The sequence below is a fragment of the Phoca vitulina genome, unplaced genomic scaffold (genome assembly GCF_004348235.1).
Source record: "Phoca vitulina isolate PV1807 unplaced genomic scaffold, GSC_HSeal_1.0 scaffold16, whole genome shotgun sequence".
NCBI lineage: Eukaryota > Metazoa > Chordata > Mammalia > Carnivora > Phocidae > Phoca > Phoca vitulina.
In genome coordinates this window covers 35134102-35151017 of record NW_022589719.1, presented here as the reverse complement: position 1 = coordinate 35151017, position 16916 = coordinate 35134102, and the positions used below count along the sequence as shown (strand labels likewise).

General features: G+C 47.6%; 1 protein-coding gene across 9 annotated transcripts in view; it reads right to left on the bottom strand.

Moving 5' to 3' along the window:
• PPFIA1 (PTPRF interacting protein alpha 1) overlaps positions 1 to 16916 on the bottom strand; it is a 91006-nt gene that overhangs the window by 72102 nt on the left and 1988 nt on the right. The window lies entirely within an intron of this gene.

The window sequence follows — 16916 nt, the reverse complement described above, 5'->3', positions numbered from 1 at the left end:
GGTTGCACACAGACGCCTTGCACCTACTGAGCACCCACTCGGTGCAGGCTGCTGTGGGTGGGGTCATTTCAGCGCTCACTAAACCTGCATATGCTACTGAGAAATCAACAGTATTCTTGAGTTTACATGTAACCAGACAGTCTCAGAAGTAAAAGAGCCTGGCCAAGAGTTCAGTATACAGGACCCCAAGGCTTGAAGTGGGGGACAGCGGGGTGGGGAGGGAGAGGGAGGCCATAGACCCTTGAGCGCTCTCTCTGTGACTCCTTCTGCCAATCGAGGATGACCATGATAAACACTCAATACTATTTTTTCTTGGAAGATTTTATTTGAGAGAGAGAGAGAGAGAAGGTGAGAGAGAGCATGAGTGGGGCGGGGGGAGAGGGAGAAGCAGACTCCCCGCTGAGCAGGGAGCCCTGGGATCATGACCTGAGCCAAAGGCAGATGCTTAACCGCTTAACCAACTGAGCCACCCAGGCGTCCCACACTGAATACTATTTCATCTGTGTTTTCCTTAAAACTGATGGCATTTTTAAAGAGTGGAGAAAAGATAAAAGAATAGAAAGCAAAGGCAGCCCCGGGCATCAGGCCCCATCCTCTTTGAGAGGTGGGACAGCCCCTGAACCTCAGTGGGCATCGATGGGGTGCCCACAGCAAGCCTGGAGAGACAGGTGGGGTGTGCCACAGGGAAGGTGGGGAGGCACTTCCCGACAAGGGAGCCGTGTAGGCCCAGGGGAGGGGAGCACAGTGAACAGACTGGTTTGGCCAGAATGAGGGGGTCTGGAGAAGAAATGGGGTGGGAAAGTGGAGTTGCACCAGAACATGGAGCTGTGAGTGTCAAACTGAAAGAGATCTTGCCCCTGCGGCCACCAAGGACAGACACTTCAGGAAACCTGGCCGTGCAAGTCTGGGTTCAGCCAAGGGCGGCAGAAAGTGTGCTGGGTGGACTGGAAAAGGAAGAAGGTGCGAGCAGAGCCTCACTGTGTTGGCCTGAGGCACAAAGGGCCCAAGCTAGGATACTGGAATACAAAAGGAAGTAAAAATGACACTGGAAAAGAAAACAGGGACAGAAACTGTGCTGTGGGACAGGGGGCTGAGAGAGGAGGAGGGTGAGCTGAAGCCAGGGATGGGGGGCTGAGAAAGAAGGATGGGCTGAAGCTGGGGGGGATGCGGGGGCTGAGAGAGGAGGAGGGGAGCTGAAGCCAGGGATGGGGGGGCTGAAGCCGGGGATGGGGGGCGCTGAGAGAAAAGGAATGGGCTGAAGCCAGGGGATGGGGGAGGCTGAGAGAAGGATGGGCTGAAGCCAGGGGATGGGGGGGGGCTGAGAGAGGAGGATGGGCTGAAGCCGGGGGGGGGGGGGGGCGGGCTGAGAGAGGAGGAGGGGGCTTAAGCCGGGGGGTGGTGGACAGGGAGCTGAGAGAGGAAGGAAGATCACAGCTCTGAACTCAACATGCAGCGGGGCATCTCTGGGCTGTGTGTAAAGGCCGTGACAAAAGGCGGGGCTGGGTGTGGAAGGAACATCACAAACATGGGGCTGAGGACACAAACGTAGTTTCCTCTTCCAAAGGGGAGGCTAACCCCACAAAGTGGACGCATCTCCAAGGTAAGCACTACAGAAAAGAGCAGAGGGGTAATATATCTCCTAGTCCTGGGCGTGTTTTCAAATGAAAACAACCTCCACATGTCTCTGTGCAGCACGTGCTTCCTTTCCCTCAGTTTTTTCCAGAGGTTCCCTAACAGGAAAACCGTGTGGGCGCAGCGAACCCACAAAGAGTGGACACAAGCACCAGGCAATCTGAGCTCCCTCTAAATGACAGGTTTTTTTTTTAAGATTTTATTTATTTATTTGAGAGAGAGAGAAAGAGAGTGCACACGAGCTGGGGGAGAGGAAGAGGGAGAGAGAATCTCAAGCAGACGCTGCACTGAGCACAGAGCCCGACGTGGGCTCGATCCCACGGCCCTGAGATCATGACCTGAACCGAAACCAAGAGTCGGCCGCGTAACCGACTGAGCCCCGCAGGCGCCCCAGTGACTGGCGGTTTGCACAGTTACTCCGCCAGCACCGCGTGTGTCGGGCCGCCTGCTGCAGCACTCCCGTAGGCCCAGCAAGGAGGGACCTCAAAGGGAACCGCCGAGGGAGGCCACACGGGGAGTGTTTCAGCGCAGAGGAGACACGCGTTCCAAGCGAGGACTCGGAGCACTGTGCTCGCTGAGCGCCACGCAGCCCTGTGGGCAGCACTCGGAGGCCTCCAGGCCGGCCCATGGGCTGGAGCAGCCTGGGGCTGCCTCATAAACAGGCTGTCTTACTAACAACCGCAGGATCTCCGGGAAAAAACCTCACGTCATCAGAGCACCGTGCCCCTTCAGGAGCAGTCCTGTGCAGTGACACACAGGACAGCGCTGGCCACTCAGGGAACGCGCTCTGAGCAATCTCTCAATTCACCACTGAACCTTGCTGGGAGCAAGCATCTCAGTAGTTGGCACAAGAAAACCACCTCGGAATGTACATCCCTCCGACTAGGATGCGTCACCGCTAGCCCCGCCTGCTCTGTCCTCCCCGGGCCTCACTACTTCGGGGGACTACAGACAGCAGAGGCCGCACCCCCGTCCGTGGACCTTTCTTGTACCTTCTCCTCGAAATGCAGTGAAGGGCATCAGGAAAGGGAGTAAGGGTAAGAAAGGACAGTGATACAATAGAAGAGACGATGGAAGGAAGAAACTGCAATCCACCCAGTTCAGTCCTTGTTTGCTAAGTGTCTTTTTTCCTCCCAGGGAAGTTGGGGCTGAGGGTAGACGGCCGTAGCGATTCTCCCTGATCATCCCTGCCAGGGTGCGCATGAACACCGGCCACAGGGGTAAATGCTACACCACATCCTTCCGTTTTACAGGCACCACTGTCAATTCCGTTAGTCCTGCTGTTGCCATTTGTCACCAACTTTGGCCACCCAGCCTCTGTGCCCCCTTCCCGCCCTTCAGGAGCAGCGCGTGGCCCGGGGAGGCTGACAGCAGCCGGCGCCGGCTCTCCTAGCCTTCCTGGAGGTGGGGACGGCGCAGGGCAGCCCCAGGCCCCAGTCACGCTCAGAGCCCGACTGTGAATGGGAGGGAACACGCGCCATGCGGACAAGCAGCTTCACCAGAGCCCCCCACAGCAGGACTGGGCTCTCCCACCTTCCCAGAAACACTGCCAGCTACTCAGTCCTCACAGTACTCTACCCTCCTGCACCCACCACCCGGGCAGTGGGCAGCTAGGCCTTCTATCTCCACAGTGTGGAATGTCACCCATGTGGCTCAGTCGCAGCACGCTGTCTCTCCGGCGGTACCCCACACTGCAGGCACTGGGGGGCGCTGAGGACCGCGTACATCGTATGTGTCCGTATCGTTTGCACTCTCCCCTACTGGCCACAGCTCCCTCTGGGAATCAGAAAGAGAAGCACTCTTCACCATAACCAGACTTCCTTATGCGGCTCAGTGGGGACAGGCAGAACAGGGGCTCGCAGTCAGTGCTGTGACGCGGTCACGGGGGCGCTCACACCACTGTCCCCACAGCCCGGGACGCCGCTCTGATGGCGAGTGGCAGGGTGAGAGCCTGGCCAGAGCCCAAGCTCTGAGCACGACCTGCGGGTCACACCACATGAGAAAGCTGTTCCGCGTGCATCACTAATGCCGAGGCCCCGTGTGCAGGCGGCAGAAGGGAGGATCCCCGCTGACATCCTGGCCCAGGACCACTTCAAGGCCAGGGTAAAGCAGGAGGTAAAGCCTATGAGGCGCGCAAACCTCTCTGTGCCCCCGTTTCTTCATCTGTGACACAGGGTACCTGCTTTCCGGTATTGTTTACAGTTCCAAAGTATACTTTACAGGATCGCGAAGAGGCTTCAGCGAGGCGATCCCTATCCGGAGGCTTCGAGGCCATCAACGCAGGCTATCATCTTACTGAACCTCCCAGACAGCCAGCTTCCTGGCCCTCGGACAGTGCCCCGCATGTGGCAGACACTCGTAAATGTCTGCTAAATAAAACTGAAGCTGCTGCCCCTCCCGTACTGACAAGGACACTGAAGGCTCAGGGATAGGGTCACGAGGGAGAGACTGCACACAAGCCCTGGGCTCAGGGAACAGACTGCTGGGCCACCCTGAGCTTGGGGCGCGAGGGGGAGGGGGTGGGAGCGGCCTGCAGACTTAGGCCGGAGCAGGAGAGATGCGGTGACATGCACCTGCCTGCCTGCTTTCAGCTATCCGTCTGCTTGAGGAGGGAGATGCACCTGCTCTGGGAAAATGCCGCCCAAACAGCAGGAGGATGGGAGGGCCAGCTTGCCCACTGCCTCCCTGCAGTGCGTGTGGGTGCTGGAGGTGAGGGGGCAGAGCCACGGACAGCACAGTAAACTGCACAGTTTCTGGACCATTAGCATCACAGATGTCACCAATGGGGCCCTTCACAGCATATCAGACTGTTCAAATTAACACTCAGACTTGTCAAAACCATCTTCCCCACCACTTCTCTGTTTATTTCAGGCCACACAGGACACCCTGACCTGACCTGCCATCCATGTTTCCCCATAAACTATTTTGCAGGTGTGGGAAGAGTGTGCCCTAGCTTCTTAACAGCAGCTTAAGATATCAAGAGAGATCAGTGGCCCAGAAATATGGATGAGCCTCACGGAGAACCTTAACTTTCATACACACAATTCAACTTCAGCATGCCACTGCCCAAAATCAATTTTTATATTACCATTGGCAAAGGTTTCAAACTACATAGGCAGGAGGGATAATTAGCCCATTTGCAAAGCAGAAAAACTTGGAAATGCAAGATATGCTTCAAGTTCCCAAATTTATTTTCAGAGCAAGATGACATTTCCTACTCGAAATGAGAATAAGACCCTGACAGCCAAGAGCAAAAACTCCATGGATGGACCTTGCCTGCCAAATGAACCACAATCCCAGTCTAGAGAATTCAGCCAAGAGCTTGCTTCTAGCTACAGGGAAAAAACCTACAAAGTGGAAACATTTTGTCCACATCTCTAAATGAGCATTAGCAAGTGCCAACAAAGTTTTAGCTGTGCCTCATTTCTGAGAGTGAAACAGGACACAGTTACTAATGGCTCCAGAAGAACAGGCAAAACCCAGGACTAGCTCATGCAAACCAGGACACATGGCCACCCCACTGGTTAGAGGTGGGTGACTCAGTGACAGGGGGGACAAAACTCCTGAGAGTGCCTTTTTCTAGAGTTCTAACTGCTAAACCATGTAAATGCTTTAGGTATTTGAAAACAACTCCAAAAGAAAAATCCAAACCCTAAAATTAGGAATAAACAGAAACAAATGAATCTAATAGTATATCAAATTTCGTGTGGTTATGTGACCAATCACACTGCTTTAAAACCCATTACTCTAACTGTATCGTCTTATGACATATTTATTCTAAGATCCAGAAGAACTACAAAGACATTCTAAAACTTCACTCAGTAGGATGATTATACCAATATGGTATCAGAAGGCTGAAACTGCTTTATGTCCATCATAGGATAAAGAAAATAATGCTGACATCACTAGAAATTATAAGACAAAAGACATAAATATAAAATAAATCAGGAGGAAACTAAGTTTTAATTTGTGAATGGAATAGCAATATGAAATCCAGGTTTCTCTTTCAATGAATATTTTTGTCTAGCTCTGTCTCCAAAAAGGACCTAAAAGATCCTAACCCCAGCAACAATGAGCACACCTAGCTCATTTAGATTTCTGAACATCATTTCCCCACTAAAAGGAACCAGGGCTCCTCAGAGGAATGATTTCAGATCTGAGGCAGGAAAAACACAAAGTAAGCCGGGACAAAGTGTGCCAGAAAACAGTGAAATGTTCAAAGACTAATAGGGCCCTGGCAAAAGGACACAGGAGCCAATATGAGGGGGACAACAGAGCATCTAAGGAATAATGATGATAATTGAGTGTGATCACTGAATAAACACAAATGCAAGTGTGCACAGCGATTACAAGGGGGAGAAGGACGACAAGGGGTGCTCTTCACGGAAGAGGGTCAGCCAGTCCGGGAAGAAGGACCGAGGGCTGGACAATCCCCTCTGCAGCTTCCAAACAGGACCCGGTCTGCACAGGACCAGGTAGACGATGCAGCCCCCAGGGGACTTCCTGTGGCTCCCCACAGGTCAGAGAGATCTGCGGTCACCCCGTAGCCCACTCCTACCTCCGACCACAAGAACGGGCTGCTGAAAACCATGAGCCTCCCCAAGCAGTGTCAAGCATGGAGGGAATGAGGGAAGGCTGGGGGGCAAAAGTGAGAGGCGTCAAGCCCCCGTTGGAAGGGCATTACACAGTGTTCACACTTTCACATGGTCTGTAACTGGCAGGTGTCACTCCTAGGATGTCCTAACTAATCAGAAATGTAAATAGCGGGGCACCTGGGTGGCTCAGTCGGTTAAGCGACTGCCTTCGGCTCAGGTCATGATCCTGGAGTCCTGGGATCGAGTCCCACATCAGGCTCCTGGCTTGGCGGGGAGCCTGCTTCTCCCTCTGACCCTCTCCCCTCTCATGCTGTTTCTCTCTCTCTCTCTCTCTCAAATAAACAAATAAAATCTTAAAAAAAAAAAAAGAAAAAAAATGTAAATAGCATAAGCATGGTTTCCTCCAGGTAAGAACACTTTCCTCAGCACAAGGAAAACTGCTCAGTCAGAATACGAGCATTTTTGAGGGTCTTCATACACAGGGCAAAACTGGTTCCCCAGAAAGAGTCAGTTACGGAATGCCTTAGTGGTCTCCAGCACTAAGGGCGAGCAAGCAGAAGACAAGGTCAGTAAGAAAGGCCTTCCTCTCAGACAGAACAGCACATTTACAGGGAAGGTGCAGGAGGACAACAGATCTGCGCACGATGAGCTACCCGCAACACAGCATGACTGGCACGGGGCCACGGGGCCACAGGACCGGGGGCCGGGGAAGCCACCAGAGTTGTCCCCTCCTCGACTCCACCTGATGGAAGACAGTGTCCAAATCCCCAGAGTCCTCAGAGATGGCCTCTGAGACAGGAAAGGTACAGGCCACAGGACCTAGGGACCGGAAGGGGAGCAAGGTGCAGGAAAGAGGCAAAGCCATCCCCCTGGTTTCAGACCACCTGACCAGGTAGAAAACGGTTTAATTCACAGGAAGAGGCACACATGTGGGAAGAGATGGTTTTGATCAATGCTGAATTTAAGGAGCCCGAAGTCCCTCCAAATGGAGGTACATCACAAGGCGCTCAAGCAAGGCATCTGTGACCCGGAGTGGAGAGACATGAAGGAGAACAGAGGGCAGCAGAACCTCCCAAGGAAAACTGCCTCCCCGAGTCTGCCTACACCCTGCAGCCGCGCCGTCCACACGTTTCATTTGCTTCAACTGAGCTCTACTTTCTCTACTCTTCTAGTTTTCTTTGTACAACCACAAGAATATCTGGGCTAGGTAACTGTTACTATGTACTGAATATTCAGCACCTAGAACAGTGCCTGCCACATACGCAATACATACCCAAATACTTTAACGTATACGTTAGACACATACATGTAAATATTACGCACACTGCTTTTAACATTACTTATTTCTGTATATTACACAAAAATATACATTGTTCTGTGCTTTATGAGATGGCTGATGTTAAGCTGTTTTAATTTTTGCCTAACACACTAACTTTACAGCTCAACCCATGCATTAGCAAGGACTACTCTAACCAGTGGTGTCTACCCTTCGTCCAGTCTTGTCTCCACCCCCAACCCATTATCCATGCAGCATCAGCACGAGATTTTAAAAAATTCAACCAGGGGGCACCTGGGTGGCTCAGTGGGTTAAGTGTCCAACCCTTAATTTCAGCACAGGTCTTGATCTCAGGGTCTTGAGTTCAAGCCCCATATTGGGCTCTATGCTGGGTGCAGAGCCTACTTAAAAAATTCAATGAAATCATGCCAATCCCTCCCCCTGAGGCCACAATGCCCCTGGGCCCTCAGCAGTACTTAAAAAATAAAACGGAAAACCCAACTCTTGACATGGCTAGGCTCTGTCCAACCACCAACTGACGCCTAGCTCCTCACCTTGCTGTTTCCATGGCTTAAATCAAGGCCAAGTTCATCCCTGCCCCTCGCCTTTGTCCCTGCAGTCACAGTGCCAGGAGAGTACTCTCTCAGCCTTGGCTCAAGCGTGACCCCTCCGAGAGGCCCCTCCCAGACCACAGTGTGCCAGCAGACAGCCCTTCCTTTCGACAACTTCATGCTTTCGGGTGCATCTCACAGAGAGAACCTGTCTTGAGAAGGGGCAGGTATGCTGGCTTGCTGAGGACAGGCACCCAGAGCACACAGCCCAGAGCCTGGAACGGGGTAGAGCCATGGAGGCGCCCAACAGCAGTGGATGGCCCTGTCTTGCACAGATGATCACAGGTGCAGCAACAGAGAAAGACGAGAAGACAAGGCTGCTCGCAAAAAGAGGCAAACTGAGTGTGCTGCTGACGAGAGGCAAATGGCCAAATACTTTGAAGGATCTGCTGAACTGTTTCATAAACCAGACAACGGAAGTAAGTAGTCTTCCAAGAGGGGTTTTGCCAACTACTCCTACTGAAGATCAGTCCGTAAGGGGGGGACTACCAAAACTCAAGGGTATCACTAGAATCTACCCCTGCTGAGGAGTCTTTTAGCTCACTTCACCTCACTTGGATTACGAGGTAAAGTCTCCCTAATGTACTCACTAACTTAAGCTTGGCAAGGGGTCAAACCTTGCGAAGAGCACTAACAATGAAATTACGGTGCAGTGTTGCACCCCACTATGCATTACAGCAGTGCTTGAGAAAAGCCCGCGGTTCTCTCCCCCAGAGGAGGCTGCAGGGCAGAGTGCAGAGGCGTCCCTCCCCCGGTGTGGTGGCCAGTGTTAGCATCTTCCGTGGCCTCCCTGGCCACAGAGCCTGGCCCTGACTCATCCTCCCGGCCAGGCTCTGCTTCCACCTTCCTCCCTTGCCAATCCGCCCAGGTGCCAGCTAGCAGACACCTCTGTGGTGACAATCAACGCACCTGCACGGGTGGCCTTACCTGCCACTAAGTTGTGCTCATAAGACCTCACTCTTCAGGGTGCTCTGACTCCTACGTGAAACACTCTCCCAGGGATTCGGACTCTGGGAGAGACATGGGCAAAACCTGGGGTCCCACCCACAATTCAAGCCGAATAGATTCTCTTTTCTTGGAATTCTCTGGGTGAGATATCTTTTAAGAAACTCATTTGTTGCTTACAAAAAGAGTGTGAAATCACTGCACTCAACTTGGAAGAATAAAATCTGCATTTTCAACTTTAAATGAAATTGGAGGGAAGACTAAATGAGCAGTAATTTTTAAAAACACTGATCAAACACTGTGATCAAGTCACAGAATAAGTGTCACTTAAGCCATCTCATCCTCCTTAGCCTTATCTGCCACAGCCAGCCTGTCAGCACAAAGCCCACCCCGGGTCAGCACCGGGCAAGGGAGGAGGAGGGCACCCGGTGGGCTGGGCCACTGCCCCCATCATCTTTCCATGCACGGCGGCTGAGCATGGGCAAACCGGAGACTTAGATTAGGAAAAGAACAATGGGTACTATACAAGGACTAGTGGGTTTGGTTTCTCCTGTACCAAATAATGATTGACATTTTTACCATGACTTCTACATGTGCTTCAGATACGGAGAGCACGCCAGTCTCCCCCCACTTCCAGTTATATACACAAACAGTCTTTAAATCAACCCACCAAGAACCAGAAAAACTGAACACAATTTTAAGTCTGTTTGAAGGCATCAAAGAGATACTGAGGCAACCACAACTGGAGGGAGATTACAAACAAAGGGACCCACTGAGGGGACCCTAATATTTAGAGTGCCGCTCTCTCCCTCAAGGCGTTTGACAATTCTGATTTTCCTCAGGGATGGGGGGGGGGGGGGGGCAATATACCAATAAACCAGAAAGAAAACATAGCAGAAAGCCAAGAAAGTCTTGGCTAACAGAACTCTGGACAGCTCCAAGGGTACAGGAAGACAAAATTCAAGTGCAGGCCTGACAAGTTAGCCAGGTCTTAAAGGTGAAGATCCCCGAGAGCTGGGAGGCACAGAAAGTGACCCCAGCACTCTGCAAGCACTCCCCGAGAGCTGAGCCTTCAACCACCTCCTGTGCTCAGGAGACAAGAACTGGGCTTCGGGACCTGCCAAGAAGGAGGGGCGCTGGGAAATGCTCCAGGCCTCCAGATGGAGACCCTGGAGGGCTGCATGCTGGGGAGGGGGGCAGCTTACAGAGCTTGAACCCCAGTGTCAAGTAACTCACACTTGCCCCACTTGGGGTGTGTCAGAGGAGATGCTCAAGGAAGACAGCCTCACCCAGAGCCTCTACAGCTTTTCATACACAATATCCAACACTCAGGAAGGAAGGAAGGAAACAAGGGAAGGATGGACAGATATAACAGCATATAGGCCAAAAGAAAAAAGAACAGAAACAGACCAACAGATGACACATATACTGGAGTTATCAGATGCACACATCAACTTTTCAAACATATACTTGACAAATGGGAAATTTCAGAGAATCAAAAGAAATTCTAAACCGAAAAACATAGCAGTTAAAATTAAGAACTCAATCTGTGGGCTTAACATCAGAATAGACACAGGTGAAGAGAGAATCAGTGAACTGGAAGACAGGTCAGTAATTAAAAAAAAAAAAAAATCTAGACAGAAGTCGCAGGTAAAAGTCTGGAAAACAAAAGAGCCCAAAAGACACATGGGACATGGTAAAAAGGTCCAATGGGGACCCTCAAAGTAGAGGAAAGACAGAATGGGGAATAATGAATATCTACAGAGATACAGTCAAAACTTCTCCAAAACTGATTAAAGAACCAAGCCATTGACTCAAAGAATGTCTGAGGCAAAAAGAAAATGTTAAAAGTGACAAGAGGAAAAAAGATACTGCCTTCAATGGGATAACAGTAAAACTGCCAGCTGACTCTTCAAGAAAAAGAGAGGAAGCCAGAAGATCACTGATTGGCATCTATAAAATGTTGAACAAAAAAAAACCACCCACCTGCAAGTCTATGCCTGACAGAAACATTCTTCAAAAGTAAAGGCAAAGTAAAGATGTTTCAGGCAAAAAAAAAAAAAAAGAGAGAGAGAGAGAGAGACAACTCACCAACCACAGACATGAATGAACTAAAAGAAATATTAAAGCAGTTCTTTGGGGAAAAGAAAAGTAGTCTTTGACAGAAATATGAAAAAAACAAGGAGTAAAGAGCAACTTTATGGGACGCCTGGGTGGCTCAGTCGGTTGGGCGTCTGCCTTCGGCTCAGGTCATGATCCCGGGGTCCTGGGATCGAGTCCCGCATCCGGCTCCCTGCTCAGCGGGGAGCCTGCTTCTCCCTCTGCCTCTGCTGCTCCCCCTGCTTGTGCTCTCTCTCTCTCCCTAATAAATAAATAAAATCTTTAAAAAAAAAACTTAACGAAAAGAGCAACTTTATGACAAAAAGGGTAACTAGGAAAATAAATCTCGTTAAGTTTTTTTTTTAAAGATTTTACTTATTTATTTATTTATTTATTTGACAGAGAAAGAGAGAGAGAGGCAACACAAGCAGGGGGAGTGGGAGAGGGAGAAGCAGGCCTCCCATGGAGCAGGGAGCCCGACGTGGGGCTCGATCCCAAGACCCTGGGATCATGACCCGAGCCGAAGGCAGATGATTAACTGACTGAGCCACCCAGGCATCCCAAATATTAATAAGTATTAACAGCACAAAGCAATGATGACAGGGCCAAAAACGATCTAAAATTTTAAAATATTACCGTGACAAAAACGGAGGAGGGGAGTTTAATGCCATTCAAGTGTCAAAGGAAACAGTAGTATCAGGGAAGTAGTAAAAGTACTAAATGAGGCCTAAGTTTAAACTGCGCCCTGCATCTAGGAATATATATATTCCAACAACCTAACAGAGAACTATACAATTAAAAAACACTTCATACTTCTAAAAGAAAGCCAGAGAGAAAAAGAACACAGAACAGGTGGGACAAATAAAGAACAAGTAGTGATATGGCACCTGTAAACCAACATATCAGTCAGTATATTTAAACAGAGCAAACACTCCAGCCAAAAGATAAAGATCGTCAAATTCATTAAAATAAAACTAAGCATATACTATTCACAAAGGTATACCTTAAAAGGTAAGCTCACAGACAGGTGAAAGTAAAAGATCCCCAGGTAAACCCTAACTAACAGAAAACTGACATGGCAAATACAACTATCAAATAAAGTAACCTCTACAGCCAAAACCATTACTAGAGACAAAGAGGAATGTTTCATGATAAAAGTTCCATCTACTAAGAAAACAAGAGTTCTAAATTTGAATAGACCTAATAACACAATCTCAAATTACATAAAAATTGATGAAAACAGAAAAGGAGAAAGACCCAAATCCACAATCATAGAGGGAGACCTCAGATACAGATCTCAATAATTGACACAACTAACAACAGGGTGTAGGGCTGGGCTGTCCAATCTGTAGTCACATGTCGCCAGTAAGTACCTGAAATGTGGCTACTCCAAATTGAGATGTGCTCGAATATAAAATACAAACCAGATTTTAAAGACTTAATATAATAAAAGGAACATAAACTATTTCATTAGGTTTTTTAATGTTGATTATACACTGAAATGCTATTTTGGATATCTGTGTTAGATAAAATATATATATATATTTTTTTTTAAAGATTTTATTTATTTATTTGACAGAGAGAGACACAGCGAGAGAGGGAACACAAGCAGGGGGAGTGGGAGAGGGAGAAGGAGGCTTCCCGCGGAGCAGGGAGCCCGACACGGGGCTCAATCCCAGGACTCTGGTATCATGACCTGAGCTGAAGGCAGATACTTAACAACTTAGCCACCCAGGCACCCCGATAAAATATATTCTTAAAATTATTTTCACCTCTTTCTTACTTTATTTAATGTGCCTACTAGAATCTGAATTACATGACTAACAAACTTCACCTCACTAATAAACACAGAACACTGCATTCCCACCAATACACATTATTTTCAAGTGCCCAAGGAACACTTAATGAAAATGAATGTACACCGAGCCACTAGAAAAGCTCAACTCATTTCAAAGGATTGAAACTATGCAGGTCATATTTAGGGACTGCAACAGATTAACAGTTTACATCCCCCCCCCTGCCATTCGTCATCTCCAAGGTGATGGTATTAGGACATGGAGACTTCGGGAGGTGACCAGGTCATGGGTGGAGCAAGCTCCCTCACCCCTGCCGCAGCGTGAGGACAGTGAGAAGCCGACTGTCTATGAACCAGGAAACCGGGTCTTGACACTGAATCTGCCCATGCTTGATCTTGAGGACTTCCCAGTCTCCAGAACTATGAGAAATAAACTTCTGTTGCCTATTAGCCAGCCAGTCTATGGTATTTTGTGATAGCAACCCCAAAAGAATAAGACAGATACCTTCATAGAATTAAGCTAGAAATCAGCAAAAAGATAACTAGAAAATCCCCCTAAACCTTCAGAAGTGATATACTTCTAAAAAACTTTGTGAATAAAAAAAAGAATACCACAATTAAAACTAGAAAATATTTTTACATAAAAGATAATGAAAATTTGGCTTATCAAAACTTGTGGGATAAACAAACGTGCTTAAAGGGAAACTTATAGCTTTAAAATACATATACTGGAAAAGAAGAAAGGCTAAAAATCAAGCTAAGTATTTAGCTGAAGAAGTAGAAAAAAGAACAGCAAACAAAACACAAAGTAGATGGAGAAATAAAGGACAGAAATTAATGAAATAGAAAACAAAGAGAAAAACAAATAGAAAAAAATCAATAAAGCCCAAAGTTGGTTCTTTGAAAGGACTAATAAAATTAATAATCCCCTAGCCAAGACTGATTAAGAAAGACACAAAGCACAAATTACCAATATCAAGAATTTTTAAAAGGAAATATCACAATGGATTCTGCTCTGCAGATGATAAGGATATTATGAACTACTTTACACTTATTACTTGGAAAGTTCGGGTGGCCTGAGCAAATTCCTAGGAAAAAAAAATGCCTTATCTAAATAGATACAAGAAGAAATATAAAATCAGAAAAATCCTATTTCCACATAAAAAAATGAATCTGAAATTAAAAACCTTCTCACAAGGAAAACCCTACATCAGCTGGTTTTGCCAATCAATTCTTCCAAAAATTGAAGGAAGAAAACATCAGGCTCACACAAACGCTTCTGGGAATACACAAGGAACACTTCCTACCTTGTTTTATGAGACCAGCACAGCCTTAATACTGAAACCCAACAGGGACAATACAAGAAAGTAAAATTACAGACCAACCTCTCTCATGAATACACATGAAAGAATCTTAAGCAAAATATTAACAAATAAAATCCAGCGAAAAGAGAATACACAGAGACCAAGTTGGGATTATTATAGTGTGGCAAAAAAAAATTTTTTAAAGTTAAATCACCACATTAAAAAAAAATCACTTATCCCAAAAGATGCAGAAAACACATTTAAGAAAATTTAATATAATTTAATTCATGATTAAAAAAAAAACTCTTAGCAAACTAAAAATAGAGGAGAATTTTCATATTTTGATAAAAAATATCTACCAATAAAGCCACAGCTGGTATCATGTGATGGTCACATCCTGAAAGCTCGTTCTCTGGCACTGGCAGTGAGACAAGGACACCTATTCTCACCACTTCTATTCAACACCGTACTGAAGATCCTACCCAGGACAAGAAGGCAAGAAAAATAAAAATGGTTATTGCATTGGAAAGAAAAAAAAACTTATCAAAACACACCGAGAGAATGAAAGGCAAACACACACAAGACTGCTAAAAAAAAAATCTGCTATCCATATATGTATTCAAAAAATATAAAAAGAACTCCTTCAAATCAATAAAAAACAAAACAGACAACCCAATCGAAAAATAGGCAAGAGACAATTATTTCACAAAAGAAGATATCCAAGTGGCCAATGAACACACACAGAGAAGTCCTGGCCCTGCACATATACTGGTCATCGGGGAGCAGCAAGCTCACACCATACTCAGCTTCCTACCACTTGACAACCACCAGACAGCTAAAATGCAAGAACCGACAAAACCAAGGGTCAGACAGCCACTGAGTGCTCACATACCGTGCGTGGGGGTGAACACACACACACGCCATCACTCAGCGATGCTGCTGCTTTGAGTACACTCAACAGAAATGTATACATATCTGTACCAACAGACAAGCAAGAATAGTCAGGGGCAGCATTTGTGAATACCCATGCCCAGCAGAAAGAATAAACTAAGGTATTTTCACACACCAGGGACTAGACAGCAATGGGAAAGAACAAAGCTACACGAGGCCAAACAGACGCATCTCATAAACATGATGCTGAATGACTGTTTCATTTACATGAAGTCAAGAGCATACCAAACCAGTCAACGGCGAAAAGTCAAGACCATGGGTAGGTTTGGGGCACAGTTACGGGGAGTGGGTAGGAGGGGGCTTCTGGGAAACTTGGTAATGTTCTGTTTCTTCATCTAGGTGGTGGTTACAAGCATGTGCTCACTAAGTGAAAAAAGTCTCTGAGATGTATACTCGCCATTGTGAGTTTTTCTGATTATGTTACAGTTAAGGTTTGTTAATGTATGCCATCACTTGCTTATACAACGTGGTAGTAGTACAAATGCCCTTACTCACATCCTGTCTGGCCACACTCTCGGCCACCTGACACGAGTCAAACACCAGAGAAAAGGAAGGTCCGAGACAGTTTACCTAATGGTTCCCGTGTTTCTGAAATGCTGGTCTCAGGTGCTCAGGCCTGGAGGGGAGGCAGGGAGGAGGGGAGCCCAGGGAGGTAGGGAGGTGGGGAGGTGGAGAGGCAGGGAGGCCAGGAGGCCAGGGAGGTGGCGAGGTGCTCAGGTGGGGAGGCAGGGAGGCCAGGTTGCACTCTCCACTCAACGAAGAGCTTCCAGGCTACATGACGCTGAGCAGTAGCTAAAAACAAATCACTGAGCAGTGGTGTGGGGTCACGCCCTCCACTGCACAAAGCTCCCGTCCCTTCTGTTAGGTCGTGTGTGCTCTTTCAGAAATCTACATGATCAAATACTTAAGTATTCGATACGCACTTCGGTGCACGGCCTCAAATTTCACTAAAACAAATAACAATCACAAAAAACAAACAAAACCACTGAAAAATTTACAAGTACGCTAAAATCCTGACAGAGCATCATTTGGCCCATGCTTTTGAGCTCGTGGTAATAAAACCTGACCTACGCAAACTACATCATTTGTGAGGCTTGCACGAGAAAGACCGTGATGGTTCTCTGAGCCCACGGAAAAGGAGCACTACAGCACGAACGCCAGATTATTACTGCTAAAAAGGAAATGCAAACGCTTGGCTTATCAATCTTTCAGGAGAACTGACTACAGCCAAGAAACGCATTGGCGCTAGCAATTACTCATTTACTAATTTAGCACTGCAGACCGATGGCGGGAGCACAAGCGCGTACTTATGCAGGCCTACCTGAAAGGACCACAAAGGCGCCCATTGTGGGTAAGTCAAGTGGCACCTAGGCGGCCGTGAACATCCAAGTAACCCCGGTGTCTCCCGCACACTCAGTGCCACTCGCCTTACACTTTCATGGGTGACATTCTCCCCTCACCTATCATTACGTTCTCACTCGGCTCCACAAGAAGAGGCTCTGAAACACCAGTCCAAATGTCATATACTCAGATGAACGACTTCGGTGTCACTTCAAGCTTACAATTCTCATCAGCCAAGAGAAAGTTCCGAAGGAATTAATCTCCATCTCATGTCCCCCATGACAAAGTTCATTTACAAAACACATGTGTTCTTCTAAAGGTGGACTGTAAAAATATCTTTCCTGTGAGAGCAATCCTATCTGCCCA